The 24,088-nt window shown below is 45.5% G+C and overlaps 1 protein-coding gene across 1 annotated transcript in view; it reads left to right on the top strand.

Annotated features, from left to right (window-relative positions):
• The window catches only part of LOC126458434 (cytochrome b5 reductase 4), a 328,355-nt gene that overhangs the window by 143,706 nt on the left and 160,561 nt on the right, over positions 1-24,088 (top strand). The gene's annotated exons all lie outside the window — the stretch shown is intronic.

Here is a 24,088-nt window from a genome sequence, read left to right as displayed (position 1 = left end):
ACAGAAAGAAAGGTTACGTGCTACAAGAAAAGATAAAAAATGTTTGGCAAGAGAATAGCGTAAAAACTATTCTTGAACGTCCGCTTCCTGCTTCAGATTCTCCACTATTTGACTACCACATTTTAAGAAGCATTGTTACGGGTTTTGGCAGCGGTTCTAATGCTTCATACTGTACGTTTGACTTCAATACAGAAACTGTCATCACACTTATGCGTCAGGCAGCGTAGGAAGTGAACACTGAACTCTTGTTAACCTGCAGGTCACAGAGATTATAGCGCTTCCTTGGATAGTGAAGGTAATTGTCCGTAGCGTCCGATAAGCGTCGTGCCAAACGGCTAGTACATCAGGGGACTGTGCCAGTTTTGGCTAGATAAGTGTTTGACAAATTCGGTTCCTGAGTAAGGGCACGTGAACATGTCTGGGGTTTTTTGCTGTAAACGCTGAAGATGCTATAACGGGCTTCAGGCGATGCGGTACTGGAACGTTGTGTTTTGCAAACAACGAGTATCTTCCTTACTTAAAAAACCTCGCGATGCACTACGTTTACGTGGGAAGGGTGGCTGTTACGGCGGTCCGGTCGTTAGCCGGCTGTCGCTGGGGCACGTGCCGCAGCCCAGTTCTTTGGTGCGCTGTCTTCGTTCATCGATGCTCTGCCTCGATTGACTTTTAATTCCCACATGATGGTGAGGTAAAAGCGACAACCATTAGGGCCTGGTTGCCTACCGGTAAAGCGCTTGACTGGAAGCAAAGTGGTCGTGGGATCGAATTCTGGTAATTTTTCAGTCTGCGTTTCAACTCAACCTTCACCTCCCAACGATGTGAGGACTCGCCAGGAACGACACGCAGTTCGGATTCCACGTTAAACTGTAGGTCCCGCATCCCTGGTTGGATAAATGGGGTGTGTTAGGGACACGCAAGTCGCCAAAGTGGCATCCAGTTGAAAGACGTGCACCAGGACAGTCAGCCATACGAAATTGTTATCATCCCACCCAAAAACCTTATGAGTTGCTCAGGTGGACCCCTGCTTGAAAGTGGCGCTCAACTACCTAAAACAGCTTCACAAACTAATTTTCCGAAGAAATCAAGAACTGAATCTAAATCTGTCATTAGTAACTAGATGTACCTGGATGAAAATGCGTTCATTATAATAAAAAGGGGAGAAGGGAAATTTTGTAGCATGTTATGTTTATAAATACAGTGCAAATTAAAAATGAGACTGCTTTGGTGTAGTGTGCTACTTATTGAGATGACGGGTAAATAAGCTCCTTAGCTGCCGCAACAGCGATACCCAGCTGTGGTCGAAAACAGTAGTAAATGTGTTCTCCTGTGGGGATATTACCAATAATGGCACATGGCACACACAGAACAGTAAAAGGAGTGACAGGATGAATGGGTAACTTCATAGTGATGGACACGGAAATCTTGTAAAAGTGACATTCTGCTATTGGAAGGTGGTAAGTCAGTGAAATCGGCCGTTTTACATTTTTAGGACAGAAGCTAGCTCAAAACCGTAATTGGAAGTATCATGTTATAGGTCTTATGCAATAATCTCCGCTGTCTCTGACACTGAAATACGAAGGCTTGCTTACTTTCCTTGCTTTGACTCTGTTTCCCCAGTGGTATCAAGTATTGGGTCAACGCTGTGATCTCACTAAGAAGAGTGTTAGCCCAGTGAAGGGCGGTCAGTCAGATCTCCAGTGTCAGTTCGCGAACTTCGTGTAGGTCATTGTTCAGGTGACTCAGAATTGTAGCTCTGCTAACCCTGTACATACTGGCCGGCCGCTGTGGCCGAGCGGTTCTAGGCGTTTCAGTCCGGAACCGTGCTGCTGCTACGGTAACAGGTTCGAATCCTGCCTCGGGCATGGATGTGTGTGATGCCTTTAGGTTTAAGTAGTTCCAAGTCTAGGGGCCTGATGACCTCAGATGTTAAGTCCCATAATGCTCAGAGCCATTTGAACCCTGTACATACACTATACTCCATAATGGTATTTGTTTTTGACAATAGTGACACATTCAGAAGGAATTGCAACATTGGAATTGCAACATTCATTCAGTGAACACTATACTTGGATAACAATTCTTTAACCGTTGTGCAGAAAGGTGTGCACTATTCAGCAGATTTCATTTTCGGTAGGTTTCCAGCAGAACTGAAAAAGTTGAAAGGTTTCCATGTTGCACTCTACTCCTATTTCGTTCAGGGAGTTTCTCAGAGCACTTGAGAACTTTCCTTTGTAATGTCTTTTCGTTTACTTCCTCGCAATTTTTTTGTGCTTCATTGATTCTTCATGTTGTTCTTAAATTTTTTAGTCAGCGTTTTGTAAACTATACACTAATTCATTGACCAAATAGGTATTGCTCACATGGTCCCACGGAAGCTGATAAAGAAACAAAACAGCTGAAAGCGATTTAACGACGATTTCGAACAAACTTATGCTTCAATTATAAGCTTTGTCTCGACACGTTAGTGGGCATACACAAAGCCGACGCTAGTAAGAATGTTGGCAACGTTTGGTGAACATGGCGAGGCAGCAGGTTTCACATGCTCGCTCACACTATCTGCGTCAGTTGCTGCGCCGATCGCAGAGCATGTAGACGAAACTGCTCGGTGTACAGGAGGCAATCGCTAAGGTGGCTGCAGTATCACCCACATTCACTTCGTTCTTTGTCTCGGTGGTTAAGACGCCATTAACGAATGTCTGTGTTTGTTCTCTCGGATGCAGACATATAGCGCAGTCATGAATACGTTCTTATGCATGTATAGTTGTAAGACAATCTTTCCTCCCGCTCAGGAGTATATCCATCAGTCGTGCAATGTGTCGAGACCACCAAGAAATTGCGATCTATTTCGATACTACAGCGAAAAAAAATGAATGAAAAGGAAACAAAAGATGACAGAAACTATCAGAACGTACTACGCATTGATGAATACGAAGAGAACCCTTCAACGAAAAAGTTGCTATGAAGTTGCCAGGAGAGATTCAACCAGTTTGTCCATTTTGAAGGTCCACGGCTTCATATGTTGATTGAGGTGTTCGTTTTTTTAACTTCGTAAATAACAAAAGGTTTGCTTAATATTTATCGTTGTCCTGCACAAAAACAACAACATGAGGTCGATCCATTGAAATATCTCGCTGCCTTGTTGTTGCCACCGCCATCCTAGGCAGAAACAATACAGCGCCATCGCGGAAACGTTGCACATCTATCGTCTGCTGAAGCGTCAGGCACCTACAGTCGTCGATATCGTGTCAGGACTCTCACCGCAACGGCTGAGGCTGCTGCTTTTGTTACAGTGACTAGTGATGTCACTGCCATGGCGTCAGAGGATCCCTGCGTCAGAATTACTAAAAGTGTGTGATTCAAATTAAGTTCAGTATATAATTATTGCAATTATTCTTATGACCTGTCGTAGAGAGAGAGTAGTGCATTCAAATGACATTGGGAGTCCCTCAGAAATTGTCGGTTGTGATCACGTGCAAATCGTATTTATAACGACACACTGATTGAACGGTACTGAAAGATGATAGAACATCTATAAACATAGGGAAACAAAAATCACTAGAAAAATGTCAAAATAAAAATCAAATGATTTCGCAATGCGAAACTGACACTGGATTCGGTCTAGGAAAAGTATTACAAAACTTATCAGTATATTTTTATCGATGTTCTGATTAATTAACAGTAATTAATATTTCATATTTTAAGTATAATTATGTTTATAGCCCTAGGCGGCGAGTGAAAATTTGTATCAAGGCCGGCAATCGAACCTGTGTCTCCTGCTTACTAGGCAGGTGCGTTGGCCACTAAGCCCACACTTGCACAGCGGTTCACACAACTGCACAGATTACCCTGGCACGCCTCCCTCCTTGATCCAAATTCTCACTGTCGCATCCAAATTCTCACTGTCGCCCCAGTCTACTTTAAATTCCCCCTTTCCACACGAACAGAATTGCCGAGGCTCTCCACGTTCTGGAATAGCACCTCAGCCTCGAACACGAATGGGGGATCCAGCCTGAAACGCAGGTGCAGGTTATTATACAAATGAAATGACACAATCTCAGAGACTTTACATGCCTCATACAGATATGATTTTATTTATGTAGACCTAGAGGATCCTTAGCAATTCTGTTGGTGTGCAAAGGGGGAATTTAAAGTAGACTGGGGCGGCAGTGAGTATTTTGATCGAGGAGGGAAGCGTGTCAGGCTAATCTGTGCAGTTGTGTGAACCGATGTGCCAGTGTGGCTTAGTGGCCAACGCCTGGTAAGTAGGAGACCCGGTTTAGATTCCCGGCCTTGGTACAAATTTTCACTCGCCGTTTTGGGCTGTATACATAAAATCATAACTGCATGCGACAAGTAAAGTCTCTGAAATTGTCATTTCATTTGGACATTTAATTATTATAATCGAAGTATGTCCATCTCATGCTTCGATTGAAATACATCAATCGCTTCAAAAGGTTTTTCTTAAGTGTCTCAGAATTAAGATTATTCGTGTTGTTATATCAAATTTTGCAGGATTAATTGATGAAACAAATCTCCTACGAAACCTGTTATGTCACTTGGAATAAGAGATTTTTGAATTGCAGTACGTGTTAGTAAAGCTGGGGATCGTTCCAGATACGAAAACTGTGACAGACGAAGAAAGCTGATCAAGTAAACATAGGTAAAAGGTTCGGTATGGAGAGGTACTAATCATTCAAGCTGTTTTATACAGTGACCGAAAGTGTCTGTTACATCAGAACCATCTTTTGTTCAAAATGGTTCAAATGGCTCTGAGCACTATGGGACTCAACTGTTGTGGTCATAAGTCCCCTAGAACTTAGAACTACTTAAACCTAACTAACCTAAGGACGTCACACACATCCATGCCCGAGGCAGGATTCAAACCTGCGACCGTAGCGGTCGTGCGATTCCAGACTGTAGCGCCTTTAACCGCTCGGCCACTCCGGCCGGCCCACCTTTTGTCACATAGAATTTAAATTATGACGGATAAAGTAGTTTTCGTTTGACACAATCGATTTGGAAAAGTAGAAAGGTCGCAATCGGGCTAGGGTTTATGGAAATAGAGGCGAGTTTAGTGTATAATAATATCACTCAGACCCTCCTCAGAACCATCGGCTGCCTATTCTCACAGTTTAGGCAGCAGCAAAAAGGGATGACTGTGGAAAATCCTAACACACGGAATGGCCCCCGTACTGTTGTGGAACGTAGATGGGTTCATGCGAAGGCGGTGATGCTGTTACGAAAGGGGAGGTCCTTGGGACTAGCTCGCCAAGACACGCATGTTACAGACGCTGACGTCCCTGTGCCAACTGCTTACAGATTCCTGGAAAAGTGACCTCAGGGGGGGGGGAGTTAAACGCGGTGTAATCTTTGATCGTCATCTGTACTCTGCAAGCCACCGTGCAGTGTGTAGTGGAGGGTACATAATAACCAGTCTCACTCCAATTCACCCCGCCATCTCCATTCACGGATGGTACGCGGGAAGAAAGGCTGTCGATAATCCTCCATAGGGCCCGAATTTCCCTAATTTTCGAGTCGTCCGCATTACTAACAACGTATGTGGTAAGGGGTAGTCTGTTTCTTGACTCATCTTGGAACTGCAGCTCGCGGGGTTTTGTAAGGTTTTCCGTGATGTACGTTGTTTTTCTCTCATACAGCACTTAGACGAGCATTTCCGTAATGCTCTCACGCTGATTAACCAGATCCGCGAGATTCGTGCAGCTCCTCTTCAACTTATGCTATCTCTTCCGTTAATGCAACTTAGTAAAAAAATACTCGAAATAAGGTCATGTAATCTATCGCTTCCGAGCGTGAATTACACTTCTTAAGCATCACACAATAACTCTGAATCTGAAACCTGCCATCCTCACGGCTGCATTTACATGGCTGTTCCGAAAAATCGCTCCGAACAACTCCTAATTTGTGACTGGTTCCAGTAACTGATCACTGATGACAGCCAAACTATGTCAGAGCTTTTCTTCTAGAATAAATGCATGTACCGATGTGTGTGAAAATATCAGCTGTTACTCTCCGCTTGACCACCTGCAAGTTCGTTTGAATTTCGTAACTAACGGTATCACCACCCAGAAAACAACTGCATTGTTTGCAATAGCTTAACAGAATTAGGCAGTAGCCTCCAGGTAATTACAATAAGGCATCGCACCTCATGCAACCAGAGGCTGCAATTCCGTACGTGCCATATAGGTTTCCAGTCTTCCCTATACTAGCACCCTAAAGGCACTGTAGACGTGGATGCTCATACTCAACTCATCGCTCAGCTCCCCCACAGATTACTTTGTTTTGCGAACTTTGATACTAGTAATGAGGTTCTGTGTTCTAACTCCACTTGTCCCTCGAATCGAGCTGTTGATAGGCTTACTGTCCTAGAATGTGTGTCCTGTACGCTGGGGAAAACTTCCCAGAAGTTTGTAAAGTATGGCAGAGATACTAGAAGTGCCTTAAATGTGAGGTCGGGTTGTGAGCCGTGCTTGGATAGTTCAGTCGGTAAGGGCATTGCCCGTAAAAGGCAAAGCAAAAAACCCAAGCTCCACGTTCTGGCCCTCATGGGCTAATCGGAACGGACCGGTCCTCTACCAGTGGCATCATCGAATGCGGCATGGAGAGGCGTGAGGGTCAGCGCACCGCTTGACCTTGGAACCGCTACTTCCCATTTAAGTAGCTTGACGTAACGAGGCTGAGTGCATCCAGTCCTCCTCCCAAGGAAATATCTCAGTCAGTACTGGTAATCAAATCCAGGTCATTCCCATAGCAGCCAGACACGGTGATCGCTGAGTTAACTGAGGCAGACCGCATAAATCGCAAGGTAGTGGTTTCGAGTCCCAATCCTGAGAAAATTCTGACTGCGGTGTTGTATTAGTACTCCCACCTCCTAACACGTCATTTTTGTCGTATATAAAGACGAAAGAAATATCAACTGCACCAGCATGTATTGGAACAACTGATTGTAAAAGCGCCTGTAGACACTTTTCGAGTGATTAAGGATTTGTACATCTATAATGCTGTTTCTTGTCCACATGAGAGGAATTGGTCCAGATTTCAGCTAGTTTCTAAATTTGAGCTAGCTAGATAATTGCAGACTATAAAGTGCGTGCTAAGTGCCAAAATGAAAGAGTTGAGTAAAAAGTAAAATACCTCCTAAAAACAACAATTTGGGTCTATTTTCAATTTTTTCGCCTTATTCTGTAGAGACTTATCACAGATTGTTCATTCATTTTTTATACTCATGAAAATATTTTTCCTGCAAAGAATAGGAATAGGCATGAAATATATCGACAGTTGCATATATTGACAACCGCTAGCTGTATGGTGGAATGACGACAATGGAAGTGTGTCCTGGACCGGGACTGGAATGTGGATTTCCCGCTTTACGCCTTAATCGCTGCGGCTATCATAGCGCGACTCGCGGCCACATCCAGACTTCCGTATGCCGTCGTCTGTGTTACACCTTCACTCCTAAAGCCCATCGGTGTTATTCCCCTACAGGGAGACATTTGTTTTGTAAGTAGGAGGGCCAGTATCGGCCGATAAATACGAAATTGCAGTGCTTATGCTGTGAAGAAGCGCGATTCAATGCGCCTTCGAAAATGTTTAGATGTGTGTGAATTCCTAAGGGACCAAGCAGCTGTGGTCATCGATCCCTGGACTTACACTACTTAAACTAACTGCGCAGTGGTTAGCACACTGGACTCGTATTCGGGAGGACGACGGTTCAATCCCGCGTCCGGCCATCCTGATTTAGGTTTTCCGTGATTTCCCTAAATCGCTCCAGGCAAATGCTGCCGGGATGGTTCCTTTGAAAGGGCGCGGCCGAATTCCTTCCCCGTCCTTCCCTAATCCGATGAGACCGATGACCTCGTAGTTTGGTCTCTTCCCCCAAAACAACCAACCAACCAACCAACCAACCAACCAACTTAAACTAACTTGTGCTAACAACACCACACACACACACACACACACACACACACACACACACACACACACACACACACACACACGCCCGAGTGAGGACTCGAACCTCCAGCGGGAGGGGCCGCGCAATCCTTGACATGGCGCCTTTAACTGCGCGGTCCTCCGAAAATGCGTGCATGTCTGAAGGAACATCGCATCGTGCGTCTTCACAACACGAGCACTACAGTTTTGTTATCAGAATAGGGGTTTGTGCCGTAACCCATACCGTAAAAACCGGCGTAGGTCCAAAATTCAAATAAATAGAGGGCCAAGTGCGTTTATATTGTTATAATAACGTCGAAAACATTTTTGTATATTGTTCATCTCAAGTTGTCAGCAAAAAACAGGTTAACGTTTATTTTAGAAAAATCTATAAATAGTTTTTACTTTATTACAAATAAAAAAATCTGCGTTAATTTTCTGTAGAAGGTACAATGTTAAAACGAAAGTGCACAAAATCTGTCTCAAAAATAAAACACTGTTATTGACCTCTTTATAGAAAGTTTTTCTCCTTGGAGGTAAAGAATCAACTTTTCAAATCTTCCGTTTTCCTAATTTTCAAACTCCCATTTCCAACAGTGATAGTTCCAATCCTTTAGTTTCTCTTTTAATTTCATTTTGAACACATTTCTCTCCCCCTAAGATTCTACTTTACGAAAAGTTTTTTTTAGTAAAGACGATTCCAAGGTTAGTCTTTGATAATTTCATCCAAGCAATCTTTTTATTTTCCAGATTAATATTGTTGAGATAATCTTTTGCTGCTTTGTCCAGATCAGAAAAATCTCCGTTTTCCATCTTTGTCAGAAAGGGCCCGTTTGTGACGAACTTAACATAAAATTATGACAATATACAAGGTAGCCTCTTAGTTCTCAACCGTTTTTCGTTTTTCAATTGTAGCAAAGGATTTTTCAATTGTAGCAAAGGAGCGGTCAGAGCTTAGGTGTAAATGACCGGAGATGACATATTTGCGATGATTTTCGTCAAAATAATAATTACAAATTAGATAAATCCATAAGATCTACATCATTTTTTGTTCTGGCCGTAGCAGTTGCCAATCCATAGTCAGTTTGTTCTGGCGTATTTTATTTTTAACGTCTCTTAAAATGGAACTCGCAGTGCTATCTCCTCCCCTGCCACTCATGCCCTCGTGCCAGAACAACATAAAACCTTGATTATTGTCAGCGATGTGCAAACCTAGGTTATACAGGACAATTTGCGTAGATAATAGGCTTGACATTGTTAACTGTGGGTAATGATAAAACTTGTTATAAGTCTGTATATAAACTCCTGGAAATTGAAATAAGAACACCGTGAATTCATTGTCCCAGGAAGGGGAAACTTTATTGACACATTCCTGGGGTCAGATACATCACATGATCACACTGACAGAACCACAGGCACATAGACACAGGCAACAGAGCATGCACAATGTCGGCACTAGTACAGTGTATATCCACCTTTCGCAGCAATGCAGGCTGCTATTCTCCCATGGAGACGATCGTAGAGGTGCTGGATGTAGTCCTGTGGAACGGCTTGCCATGCCATTTCCACCTGGCGCCTCAGTTGGACCAGCGTTCGTGCTGGACGTGCAGACCGCGTGAGACGACGCTTCATCCAGTCCCAAACATGCTCAATGGGGGACAGATCCGGAGATCTTGCTGGCCAGGGTAGTTGACTTACACCTTCTAGAGCACGTTGGGTGGCACGGGATACATGCGGACGTGCATTGTCCTGTTGGAACAGCAAGTTCCCTTGCCGGTCTAGGAATGGTAGAACGATGGGTTCGATGACGGTTTGGATGTACCGTGCACTATTCAGTGTCCCCTCGACGATCACCAGTGGTGTACGGCCAGTGTAGGAGATCGCTCCCCACACCATGATCCCGGGTGTTGGCCCTGTGTGCCTCGGTCGTATGCAGTCCTGATTGTGGCGCTCACCTGCACGGCGCCAAACACGCATACGACCATTGGCACCAAGGCAGAAGTGACTCTCATCGCTGAAGACGACACGTCTCCATTCACGCCTGTCGCGACACAACTGGAGGCGGGCTGCACGATGTTGGGGCGTGAGCGGAAGACGGCCTAACGGTGTGCGGGACCGTAGCCCAGCTTCATGGAGACGGTTGCGAATGGTCCTCGCCGATACCCCAGGAGCAACAGTGTCCCTAATTTGCTGGGAAGTGGCGGTGCGGTCCCCTACGGCACTGCGTAGGATCCTACGGTCTTGGCGTGCATCCGTGCGTCGCTGCGGTCCGGTCCCAGGTCGACGGGCACGTGCAACTTCCGCCGACCACTGGCGACAACATCGATGTACTGTGGAGACCTCACGCCCCACGTGTTGAGCAATTCGGCGGTACGTCCACCCGGCCTCCCGCATGCCCACTATACGCCCTCGCTCAAAGTCCGTCAACTGCACATACGGTTCACGTCCACGCTGTCGCGGCATGCTACCAGTGTTAAAGACTGCGATGGAGCTCCGTTGTTGTTGTTGTTGTGGTCTTCAGTCCTGAGACTGGTTTGATGCAGCTCTCCATGCTACTCTATCCTGTGCAAGCTTTTTCATCTCCCAGTACCTATTGCAACCTACATCCTTCTGAATCTGCTTAGTGTATTCATCTCTTGGTCTCCCTCTACGATTTTTACCCTCCACGCTGCCCTCCAACACTAAATTGGTGATCCCTTGATGCCTCAGAACATGTCCTACCAACCGATCCCTTCTTCTGGTCAAGTTGTGCCACAAACTTCTCTTCTCCCCAATCCTATTCAATACTTCCTCATTAGTTATGTGATCTACCCATCTAATCTTCAGCATTCTCCTGTAGCACCACATTTCGAAAGCTTCTATTCTCTTCTTGTTCAAACTATTTATCGTCCATGTTTCACTTCCATACATGGCTACACTCCATACAAATACTTTCAGAAATGACTTCCTGACACTTAAATCAATACTGGATGTTAACAAATTTCTCTTCTTCAGAAACGCTTTCCTTGCCATTGCCAGCCTACATTTTATATCCTCTCTACTTCTACCATCATCAGTTATTTTGCTCCCCAAATAGCAAAACTCCTTTACTACTTTAAGTGCCTCATTTCCTAATCTAATTCCCTCAGCATCACCCGACTTAATTAGACTACATTCCATTATCCTTGTTTTGCTTTTGTTGATGTTCATCTTATATCCTCCTTTCAAGACACTGTCCATTCCATTCAACTGCTCTTCCAAGTCCTTTGCTGTCTCTGACAGAATTACAATGTCATCGGCGAACCTCAAAGTTTTTATTTCTTCTCCATGAATTTTAATACCTACTCCGAATTTTTCTTTTGTTTCCTTTACTGCTTGCTCAATATACAGATTGAACAACATCGGGGACAGGCTACAACCCTGTCTTACTCCCTTCCCAACCACTGCTTCCCTTTCATGTCCCTCGACTCTTATAACTGCCATCTGGTTTCTGTACAAATTGTAAATAGCCTTTCGCTCCCTGTATTTTACCCCTGCCACCATTAGAATTTGAAAGAGAGTATTCCAGTCAACATTGTCAAAAGCTTTCTCTAAGTCTACAAATGCTAGAAACGTAGGTTTGCCTTTCCTTAATCTTTCTTCTAAGATAAGTCGTAAGGTCAGTATTGCCTCACGTGTTCCAGTGTTTCTACGGAATCCAAACTGATCTTCCCCGAGGTTGGCTTCTACTAGTTTTTCCATTCGTCTGTAAAGAATTCGTGTTAGTATTTTGCAGCTGTGGCTTATTAAACTGATTGTTCAGTAATTTTCACATCTGTCAACACCTGCTTTCTTTGGGATTGGAATTATTATATTCTTCTTGAAGTCTGAGGGTATTTCGCCTGTTTCATACATCTTGCTCACCAGATGGTAGAGTTTTGTCAGGACTGGCTCTCCCACGGCCGTCAGTAGTTCCAATGGAATATTGTCTACTCCGGGGGCCTTGTTTCGACTCAGGTCTTTCAGTGCTCTGTCAAACTCTTCACGCAGTATCGTATCTCCCATTTCATCTTCATCTACATCCTCTTCCATTTCCATAATATTGTCCTCAAGTACATCGCCCTTGTATAGACCCTCTATATACTCCTTCCACCTTTCTGCTTTCCCTTCTTTGCTTAGAACTGGGTTTCCATCTGAGCTCTTGATATTCATACAAGTCGTTCTCTTATCTCCAAAGGTCTCTTTAATTTTCCTGTAGGCGGTATCTATCTTACCCCTAGTGAGATAGGCCTCTACATCCTTACATTTGTCCTCTAGCCATCCCTGTTTAGCCATTTTGCACTTCCTGTCGATCTCGTTTTTGAGACGTTTGTATTCCTTTTTGCCTGTTTCACTTACCGCATTTTTATATTTTCTCCTTTCATCAATTAAATTCAATATTTCTTCTGTTACCCAAGGATTTCTACTAGCCCTCGTCTTTTTACCTACTTGATCCTCTGCTGCCTTCACTACTTCATCCCTCAAAGCTACCCATTCTTCTTCTACTGTATTTATTTCCCCTATTCCTGTCAATTGCTCCCTTATGCTCTCCCTGAATCTCTGTACAATCTCTGGTTCTTTCAGTTTATCCAGGTCCCATCTCCTTAAATTCCCACCTTTTTGCAGTTTCTTCAGTTTCAATCTACAGGTCATAACCAATAGATTGTGGTCAGAGTCCACATCTGCCCCTGGAAATGTCTTACAATTTAAAACCTGGTTCCTAAATCTCTGTCTTACCATTATATAATCTATCTGATACCTTTTAGTATCTCCAGGGTTCTTCCATGTATACAACCTTCTTTCATGATTCTTAAACCAAGTGTTAGTTATGATTATGTTGTGCTCTGTGCAAAATTCGACCAGGCGGCTTCCTCTTTCATTTCTGTCCCCCAATCCATATTCACCTACTATGTTTCCTTCTCTCCCTTTTCCTACACTCGAATTCCAGTCACCCATGACTATTAAATTTTCGTCTCCCTTCACAATCTGAATAATTTCTTTTATTTCATCATACATTTCTTCAATTTCTTCGTCATCTGAAGAGCTAGTTGGCATATAAACTTGTACTACTGTAGTAGGTGTGGGCTTCGTATCTATCTTGGCCACAATAATGCGTTCACTATGCTGTTTGTAGTAGCTTACCCGCATTCCTATTTTCCTATTCATTATTAAACCTACTCCTGCATTACCCCTATTTGATTTTGTGTTTATAACCCTGTAGTCACCTGACCAGAAGTCTTGTTCCTCCTGCCACCGAACTTCACTAATTCCCACTATATCTAACTTCAACCTATCCATTTCCCTTTTTAAATTTTCTAACCTACCTGCCCGATTAAGGGATCTGACATTCCACGCTCCGATCCGTAGAACGCCAGTTTTCTTTCTCCTGATAACGACATCCTCTTGAGTAGTCCCCGCCCGGAGATCCGAATGGGGGACTATTTTACCTCCGGAATATTTTACCCAAGAGGACGCCATCATCATGTAATCATACAGTAAAGCTGCATGCCCTCGGGAAAAATTACGGCTGTAGTTTCCCCTTGCTTTCAGCCGTTCGCAGTACCAGCACAGCAAGGCCGTTTTGGTTATTGTTACAAGGCCAGATCAGTCAATCATCCAGACTGTTGCCCTTGCAACTACTGAAAAGGCTGCTGCCCCTCTTCAGGAACCACACGTTTGTCTGGCCTCTCAACAGATACCCCTCCGTTGTGGTTGCACCTACGGTACGGCTATCTGTATCGCTGAGGCACGCAAGCCTCCCCACCATCGGCAAGGTCCATGGTTCATGGGGGGGGGATGGAGCTCCGTATGGCACGGCAAACTGGCTGACACTGACGGCGGCGGTGCACAAATGTTGCGCAGCTAGCGCCATTCGACGGCCAACACCGCGGTTCCTGGTGTGTCCGCTGTGCCGTGCATGTGATCATTGCTTGTACAGCCCTCTCGCAGTGTCCGGAGCAAGTATGGTGGGTCTGACACACCGGTGTCAATGTGTTCTTTTTTCCATTTCCAGGAGTGTATTGTAGAGGTATCACTTGTAGAAACCGTTGACTCTTCCTTGTCACATTTCATTTGTTCCCTGGGTTCCTCTGCTTTCCTGTGGCGAACCTCTGGCAATTACGATAGTCTGCGTTATTTTGCCAATTGTTTAACATCTTACTCCTCAGTAAATCAGTGTTACTCTGGAGACATATTGCGCAAGCCACAGTACAGTGCATGACGGGAGAGCAGACCGTACCACTGCTTGTCATTTCCTTTCTTGCCCGCTCGCAAACAGAGCGAGGGAAAATTACGATCTATATGCCTCGGTATGATCCCTAATTTCTCATATCTTATCGTCGTGGCCCCTACGCGAGATGTATGTTGGAGGCAGTAGAATCGTTCTGCAGTCAGCTTAAAATGTCATTTGTCTAAATTTTCACAGGCGTGTTCCTCGGGCGGTGAAAGCTTAAGAGTTTGTTCTTTTAGTATTTCTTTTTTCAAAAAAATTTGTTAGAATTTATTGTGTTCTGGCCAACAAAGGCGTCATACATTCTTTGATAGTTCAAATATTGGCTTAAGTACAGAAGTGAACTCTTGGCTCCTGTGTAACGACTTTCCTCTTGGACTAAACTTTCAGTGCGTCTAGCTATACGCTGTACATCGTCAGCTGTTTATTTTCTCTCTCCGCTTTTATTGTCGCTACGTCAAAGTAGGTTACGTCACCACACTTTTTCGGTTTAGAAGTGTTTCTACCATACGTCTCGTAATACAATGGATTTACAGCATAGAGTGCTCTATGATTTCCAGAACTGTTTGCTTGTACACTTGTCATCATATTTGCTTTCAGCAACCGTAAAATAATACACTCGCAGTGAGGTCGTACACGGATCCGGAAGGCAGCCTTCGACTTTCTTCCGGATCCGTGTACGACTTAAGTAGTCTACGTTTAACTTCACAAATTCTTAAGTTTTTCCATTAGATAAGAATTTTGCTTGACATTACCTCCTAGTTCATAAAACTGGTAAGATGTTCAGTTTTTGTTCGAAGGCAGTGCCTGTGAATTGATATCGGCACCAGCGTGCAACCTACAAAACAAAACAAAATAAAACAAAAATGAAGTGGAGGTTGTTTTTCAAGTACTATAATGTTTTAGTTGTTCTTGTAGGATTTCCCTTCAGCTATTCTTTAGTTGAGGAACAGTTGCTTCACATCTTTCATGACGTTTCTTTACCACATCCGTCACAGAAAAAGTATTACACGGCTCTAAATAAACTGTTTAGCAATAAATAAAGTTACTGCTTGCTGCTGCACCATGGAATTTTTAACCGAAACTAACAGCAACGCTCACGTGGTCGCTCTGGGTCTTTGGCACTTAGCCCAGATTTTACTTCAGAACTGGTGGCACATAGACCTACGCGCATTTTGTGGCGATTATTTGATCTGCTTCCACAATGGACGCTAAACATCCTGGTGTTAACTGAGTAGTGTCAGGCACATAGCTCATATTTTTATATTAAACTGATATTTTTCAATTTTGGCACCTATTACGGATTTCGTGTTCAGTCTACAATTGGTACTGGGAGGAGCTGAAGCCTACCGGAAACGCTGTAAAAGAGTGCTTCTGGCCACGTCAGCTCTGTAAAATCAGTTCATTGTCGCAAGTGATTGTAGTCATCATAAGCTCAGTTTCGCACATCTTAAAACTTCTGCAGGTATACTTGCAATATTTTTTCATAGTTTGTGTGTTCACGAATAGTCTACTCTGTAGTAACTTTGAGAATATCTTTAGTTTTAATAGCTTCTGTTTTTCGTTGTTTTGAAATTATACTAAAAATTACGTAGTAGTAATGGTCTAAATTCGGGCTGTTAATTATGGTCTAAATTTGGCATGTAGCCAGATTTTGGAGCATTTTGTCAGTACGACCAGTCTATGCCGTATTCGTTCAAAGTCAAAACATATCTCGCAGCGATATGCAGTCACAGAACTCTGGGGACACTGAAGAGGCTTCTAAAATGTGTAACATGTGGACAAAAAACGCAAGAAGATAGTTCATATGAAGCACAGATAGATGAACTGGGTACACCATTCTTTGATGACTTTAACGGTATAGACGCCCCTGCTAGAAAACAGCAAGCCGCGAGACACTGACGCAGAACGTATTTTTTGTGATGGAAACTTTTCTGATGACATGCAAGGAGACCTACGTTGACGGGAAAGGAGGGCTGTGGATTACGTACATCATCTGTAATATGTGGGCGCACAACAGATCTGCAGGGGCTGATAAAAACTTGTATATTTCTAACTTTTTTAGTAATAAAATGTTTTAAATTATGTGACCACATTTTTTTTGATAAACCAGTGATTTAAAAATAAAGATGTGCCATATTATTTTTTGACAGCATTATAAAGTATTTCTAACGATTCCTTCTTTAAATAAACTGTTTTTTATGTGCCGTATTGAACTGTTTCAATGATACCTCAGTGTTTTCAGGACTAGTCCAAATTTAGACCACAAATCTTAAGTTGTCAACTTGATAATCTTTTTTAAAATCCAGAATAAGAAAAGGTAGTGTTACATATCAAAAATGCCTCAAAGCAGGATACGTCAAAGTGTTGTTTGCTGCAAAATTCTTTAACATAATTTCAACAGAACATGAGTTACGTCATAAAAAGTAACCGATAGCTCAAATTTAGACCATTTCCTCTGCTATACTAAAAAAAGTTAGCTGGCTTGTGATCCACGTTCGCTCTACTCAACGAGTAGTACGGAAAGCAAGATAGGTTAAACATTTTACAACCAGTGAGTAAACTGCAGCGGAAACTCGACGCACCGAGGAGGAACGGTGACGCAGTGTTACAAACTTTATAGCGTGGACGTACTCAGCAGCGCGACAACAGCTGAAACCAATTATCGGGATTCTATTCCTGCTACGGCAAAGTGCTGGGATCTGGTCCACACTCAGTTGCAGTGCGTTCCATTTTCGGCTGCTGTGACAGCGTGGCTCCGATGACTTTTTTTGCCTGCATTCACGGACCCAGTGGAGCAGATTGTGCGACACAGAGTTAACAAAAAAAAAAGAGCCAGGTGGTGCAGTGGTTGGCACACTGGACTCGCATTCGGAAGGACCACGGTTCAAACCCGCATGCGGCCATCCCGACTTTGGTTTTTCGTGATTTCCCTAAATCGTTTCAGGCAAAGGGCGGGATGGTTCCTTTGAATGGGCATGCTCGATTTTCTTCCTCACCCTTTCCTAATCCGTGCTTGTGCCCCGTATCTAATGACCTCGTTGTCGATGAGACGTTAACCACTAATCTCCTCTTCCTTTCCCCAAGAAATAGAAGAAAAATAGCAAACATTTTTGCGGAAACACTTTAGAGCACTTACAAGAGAGCGATTTATTTCTTCAGAAAACATATTTCCAATTTGTGTTAGCACTCGTCCCCAGCTTAATAACATCACCAATCGACGAAAATTTGCCTTCTCCTGCACCCAAATAACCGTTTTTCGCGACATAAACACTTGTGACCACATGGAAAGGTGGGGAGGGGGGAATGGAATGTTAAATGAAAACCTATTTAGCATCTCACCTCTTGAATTTAAGCGATCGATGTGTGAGCAGGCACATTTTCTTTTAACAGGAGCACATTTGCACTAATTTTGAATGTTGATGCTTCAACCCAGCACAAGAAGAGTCCAACAACAAGCTCCAGTAGGAGAACACTGTCGTAGGCTTTTCAAACACTCAGTCGTATGTCAAGGTGATTTCCGCGAAAAGCAATATTCTTGTTTAGAGTCCCGGTCCAGAACAATTTTAATCTGCTAAGAACTTGTAAAACAACGTACAATCCGCTTTAGAGTTACAATTAATTCTGGACTATGGTTAAGTCATTGCTCAACAATATCCTTTCCTCCAGGAGTGCTAGTTGTGCCAGGTATCCCCGCTGCGGGTCGGGGGGTTAGAATAGGCCCGAGGTATTCCTGCCTGTCGTAAGAGGCGACTAAAGGAAGTCGCCCTATACGTTCAGGTCCCGTTTTATGGTTTGATCCGCCACTTTCCAAATTATACAGAAGTGCTGGCCATATGGGGAAGGACGGCGTATGTGGCGCATGGGTTATCCATAGTGCCCATCGATTCGATCTCCTGAACCTCTTCTCGTTATGTCTTCGCATCTACACCTAACGTTCATCTATTTGGGCGAGGACACTTTCCGGGGTACGTCATCTTCTTCCGTCGTCTCCTGTCCTCTTCCGCCCCCATGACATTATTGGATTTCTCTGCACCCAATATCCAGCACGGTAGCCAGTCCTTCGTGGTGGGGCCGTCATGTACTCATTTGGTGGTAGCCCCCTGACAACACAGGGATCGCACTGCTGATGCCCGAGTTGTTAACTCCCCACGTATGCCAAGGAGTAGATCCCTGTCTTCCTGGGTATCAGGACACCCGGCAACGGCCATCATGCCAGGTGGCCTTTGCTGTGGGTGGGTGGCGCCCGTGGGGAGAGCCCCTAATCGGAGTGGGTGGCATCAGGGCCGATAACTCGCAATGAAGCGGAGTAAGTCATCTTTTGCTGGAGATCGAATGGCCCCAGCAGTCTCTAAGAAAGGAAAAGTTTATTTCAGTGCTAACAGGTATGACCCTGAATCGTTCCCTCCCTAGCAACACCTTGGTAGGAACGTAAGGCTTCAGAGAGACAGGATCCGTATTCGACACGTCACTAAGTGTGCAGCAGAACTGATGGGTACTCCTTTCTGGAAACGAAGCCTCTATTTTATGTTGAGCACATGGAGGATAAGTTTGGGGAAGTGACACTGCTGCCCAAAATACGCAATGGGTCGATTTTGATTAAGGCGGCATGGCCCACCCGGTCCCAACCGTTACTCGCCTGTGTCAAGCTGGGTGATACTCCTGTTTCGGTCACTCCCCACAAAAACCTCAATATGATCCAGGGAATTATTTTCCATAGCGACCTCTTGTTACAATCCAAAGACGAGCTACGCGCCAATTTAGAACGGTCGGGTGTTCATTTCGTCCAGCGCGTTTACAGTGGAGCCAAAGACAATAGGGTTGCCACCAATGCCTTCATCTTGGCCTTAGAGGATTATTCATTACCTGAGCTCAAAATTATGGAGTACAAGATTCTGGACAGGCTGTCTTACTGCGAAGCTAAGCTCAAATATGAAAGACTTAACCCTGTTCCCATGCGGCATCGCCATCAATGATGATACACCAATCATCTCAGGCTAATCCAGTGGGCCCTCAGGGCCGCACATCTTCCCCCCCCCCCCCCCCCCCTGTCCAGTTGGCTGGGGGCATATCTTCTTCTGTTGCTCCCAAAGCTTCTATAGGAGCATTGGCTACCAAAATGCCAGGAACATCGGTCCCCTCCCTCAGCTGGAGAAACAGTGGCCTCCTCCAGCTCCTCTTATGTGGGCCCCCAGTGGTCCAGTGGACACCAGCCAGTGGTTGAAAGAGCTATTGGCTGCTGGTCGAAGGGCTTCAAGGTCTTCCTTTGTCCCTGAAGCGACTTATGAGAAGCCCTCCCAGCAAGCCCCTAAGGAGTGGCGAGTGGGCAAACTTTCAAAGAAAAAGTCGACTAAGAAACGGGAGCTTCTAGTGCCCCCTACACCAGCACTTCTCCACAGCTCTGCATCAGAGGACGAGATGGAAATTCCGGCGTCCCCTGAGGACCTAGACCTCGTCATCGCCTGGGGTGCCATGGTACTGGATACCAACACTCACCCAGTGGTGACAGGTGATGCTGAGGCCTAATTTGCCTCCTTGGTCACTCCATGCCACCACAGAAGACAGAAAGTGTCATTCTCCAGTGGAACTGTAGCGGTTTTTCTTCCCATCTGGCTGAGTTACGTCAACTTTTAAGCAGTATCCCAGCTTTTTGCGTTGTCCTTCAAGAGACCTGGTTTCCTTTTGTCCTTCAAGAGACCTGGTTTCCTTCAATGTGGACCCCCCACCCTTTGTGGTATCGGGGGTACTACAAAGACTGCCCTGCCTACGACAGACTGTCAGGTGGAGTATGTATTTTCGTCCTTACCTCTGTCTGCAGCGAACCTGTGCCCCTTCATACATCTTTAGAAGCTGTGGCTGTCAGGGTGAGGACAACACAAGGAACTACTGTCTGTAACATCTACCTCCCTCCAGATGGTGAAGCACCACCCCATGTTTTGGCTGCCCTCATTTTGCAACTCCCCCCACCTTTTCTCCTTCTGGGTGATTTTAAGGCTCATAACCATTTGTGGGGTGGAGCCAAGGCTAATGGCCGTGGCAAAGATGTTGAGGATCTACTCACTCACCTCGACCTTTGCATCCTCAGTTCTGGTGTCCCCCCTTCCCACACATTCCAGTGTGGCACATATTTGGCCATTGATCTTTCGGTTTGCAGTCCTGGCCTTCTTCCATCTATCCACTGGAGAGCACATGACGACTTGTGTGGTAGTGACCACTTCCCCATCTTCCTGTCACTCCCCCAGCGTCATGCCCACGGCCACCTACCCAGATGGGTTTTAACCAAGGCAGATTGGGTAGCCTTCACCGATGCTGTCAACGTTGAGTCTCCCCCACATAGTGCCATCGATGTGGTGGTTGAGCATGTCACTACAACGATCGTTTCTGCGGCGGATAACGCGATCACTTGTTCCTTAGGGTGCCCCTGGCGAAAGACAGTACCTTCGTGGTCGCCGGAAGTAGCTGAGGCCAATAAAGAGCGTAGGTGGGCTCCTTTCTCTGGAGCACCTAATAGTTTTTAAACGGCTACGTGCCCGCATTCGCCAGCTTATAAAAAGACGGAAACAGGAGTGTTGAGAGCGGTACGTCTCTACCATTGGGTGCCATACATCACCTGCTCAAGTCTGGACGAAGATCACACGTGGTTTTGGGTACCAGACCCCAACAGGTGTCCCTGGCGTTAACATCAATGGCGTGTTATCTACCGACGCAAAGGCGATTGCTGAGCACTTTGCTCGAGCCTCTGCGTCGGAGAATTACACCCCCCCCCCCTCCCCCCAAGCCTTGCGCACCCTCAAACGGCGGATGGGGAAAGACCTCTTATTCATACACGCGACTGTGCCCCCATAACGCCCCATTTACAGAGTGGGAGCTCCTCGGCGCCCTTCCACATTGCCCTGACACAGCTCCTGGGCTGGATCGGATCCGCAGTCAGATAATTAAACATCTCTCGTACGACTACAAGCGACATCTCTTCGTTACCTTGAACCGGATCTGGTGCGATGGCATCTTTTCATCGCAGTGGCGGGAGAGCACCATCATTCCGGTGCTCAAACCCGGTAAAAACCTGCTTGATGTGGATAGCTAATGGCCCATCAGCCTCAGCAAAGTTCTTTGTAAGCTGCTGCAATGTATGGTGTGTCGGTGGTTGGGTTCGGTCTTGAAGTCACATGGCTTACTGGCACTATGCCAGGGCGGTTTCCGCCAGGGTCGCTCTGTCACTGATAATCTTGTGTCCCTCGAGTCTGCCCTCCAAACAGGCTTTTCCAGACGCCAACACCTGGTTGCCGTCTTTATGACTTACGGTAAGCTTACGACACTACCTGGCGACATCATATCCTTGCTACATTATATGAGTGGGGTCTCTGGGCCCACTCCTGATTTTTATCCAAAATTTCCTGTCGTTCCGTATTTTCCGTGTCCAAGTTGGTGCCTCCCTTAGTTCCCCCCCCCCTAATCCAGGAGAATGAGATCCTGCAGGGTATTGAGTGTATCTCTCTTTTTAGTGACCATTAACGGTCTAGCAGCAGCTGTAGGGCCGTCTCTCACCTTCTCTGTATGCAGACGACTTCTGCATCTCATACTGTTCCACCAGAACTGGTGTTGCTGAGCAGCGCTTACAGGGAGCCATCGACAAGGCGCAGTCATGGGCTATCGCCCACAGCTTCCAGTTTTCAGCTGTGAACTCGAGTGCACTTCTGTCAGCGTCGTACCGTTCATCCGGAGCCAGAACTTTACCTTAATGACGTTCCACTCCCTGTAGTGGAGACATGCCGATTTTTAGAACTGGTTTTCGACGCTCGGTTGACCTGACTTTCTAACCTTCGTCAACTAAAGTAGAAGTGCTGGCAGCACCTCAACGGCCTCCGCTGCCTTAGCAACACCAACTGGGGTGCAGATCACTCTACGCTGCTGCAGGTCTACAGAGCCCTTGTTCAACCCCGCCTTGACTATGGGAGTGTGATTTATGGTTGGTGGCGTCCTCAGCGTTGCGTTTACTACGACCCAGTGCACCACTGTGCCGTTCGCCTAGCGACAGGAGCTTTTAGGACGAGTCCTGTGACCAGCGTCCTGGTGGAGGCCGGAGTCCCTCCATTGTAGTTTAGGCGTGTACAATTGCTTGCCAGTTACGTTACACGCATTCGTAGTTCTCCTGGGCATCCAAATTGCCGTCTCCTTTTCCCATCCACAGCAGTTCATCTCCCGCATCAGCGGCCCAGGTCAGGGCTTATGATTACTGTTCGCGTCCGATCTCTTCTGTCTGAAGAGGAGTCCTTGCCTTTCCCACGTATACTCGAGGTCCGTGCTGTACACATAGGCTGAAGCTTTGCCTGGACCTCTCGCACTGCCCTAAGGACTCAGTTAACACCGCTGCTCTCCGCTGTCACTTCCTCTCGATTTTTGACATATACTGGGGCCATGAAGTGGTTTACACCGGCCGCTCGATGACTGATGGTCACGTTGGCTTCGTGTATGTTCATGGAGGACTTACTGAACAGCACTCTTTGCCAGATGGCTGCAGTGTTTTGATTGCAGAGCTGGCGGCCATTTCTCATGCTCTTGAGCGCATCCGCTCAAGCCCTGTCGAGTCATTTCTTGTCTGTACTGACTCCTTGCGCAGCCTACAAGCTATCGGCCAGTGCTACCCTGCCATTCTTTGGTAGCGACCATCCACGAGTCCATCTAATCCCTGGAATGGTCCAGTCGTGCATGGCGTTTGTGTGGACCCCAGACCATGTCGGAATCGCAGGAAATGAACTTGCCGACAGGCTGGCCGAACAGGCCACACAGAAACTGCTTCTGGAGATCGGCATCCGCGTAACTGACCTGCGATCATTATTACGCCGCAAGGTTTTTCAGTTTTGGGAAACGGAATGGCATAATCTCAGAACGTACAACAAACTGATTGCCATTAAGGAGACTACGAATGTGTGGGCCTCTCGTAGGGTCTCTGTGGTTCTCTACCGGCTCCGCATTGGCCATACGTGGCTAACACACGGTTACCTCATCCGTCGTGAGGACCAACCTCGGTGTCGCTGTGGGTCACAAATGTCGGTCGTCCACCTCTTGCTGGACTGCCCACTTTTAGCCGTAGCGGACTTTTAACTTTCCCAGCACCCAACTTTCGGTGTTAGGCGACATTACCTCAACAAAGCTTCGGTTTTACGTTTTATTCGCCGCCCTCGAGACACCAACTTCGATGCCACTTTTCAAAAATTATGCAAATTTGTAGATAGTTGAGATGAATGTCAATTTTCACTGCTCGATTTGTTGCAGAAAGTTAATAAATGTCTCCCAGAAGATAAGACAATGACTATGAAAACGCTGAAAAACAAACGGACTGAACACCTCGGTGATGGCATCTTTTTTGCCACAATGCAAAAAAAAATCCCCCTGTTGTATGTTTTCGTGGTAATGGCCACAAACTGTTGAATCAGTGCTATAATGAGCGTGCTCTTAATGAAAAAGATGAGAGGATAGTAGAAGCAGCAGCAGCTATCATGTGTGAGTATATAAGAATGACTTTACAGTATTGCCGATTATCCAGATATCAATGACTTGACAGAGAATGCTGAAGTTGTGGTTCCTGACACTTTACACGAATTTTTTAAGGATGTGATTTTGTCAAAAAAGAAAGGTAGTGAACAATCCCCTTTAAAAAAATGTGCAGCAATATCTCATGCGATTTTGTCAGCTACCACTGCATTTCTCCCCCCACTGCAGTGTACTTGTTTCGTAAAGTGGGATCAAAAAACATTTTAGAAATTGTCTCGACTATGGTTTTCTGCTCTTCATATAGCACTGTGGCTTTGAGGCTTCTGCCGTTCAGTTCTGGAAACCTAATATTTCAAGTAATTCGTTCTCGCATTTCGTTTTCGATAATGCTGACATTATATTGCAACAATGACGGGCAAA

The sequence above is a fragment of the Schistocerca serialis genome, chromosome 2 (genome assembly GCF_023864345.2).
Source record: "Schistocerca serialis cubense isolate TAMUIC-IGC-003099 chromosome 2, iqSchSeri2.2, whole genome shotgun sequence".
Taxonomy (NCBI): domain Eukaryota; kingdom Metazoa; phylum Arthropoda; class Insecta; order Orthoptera; family Acrididae; genus Schistocerca; species Schistocerca serialis.
This window is presented reverse-complemented; position numbering and strand designations above follow the sequence as displayed.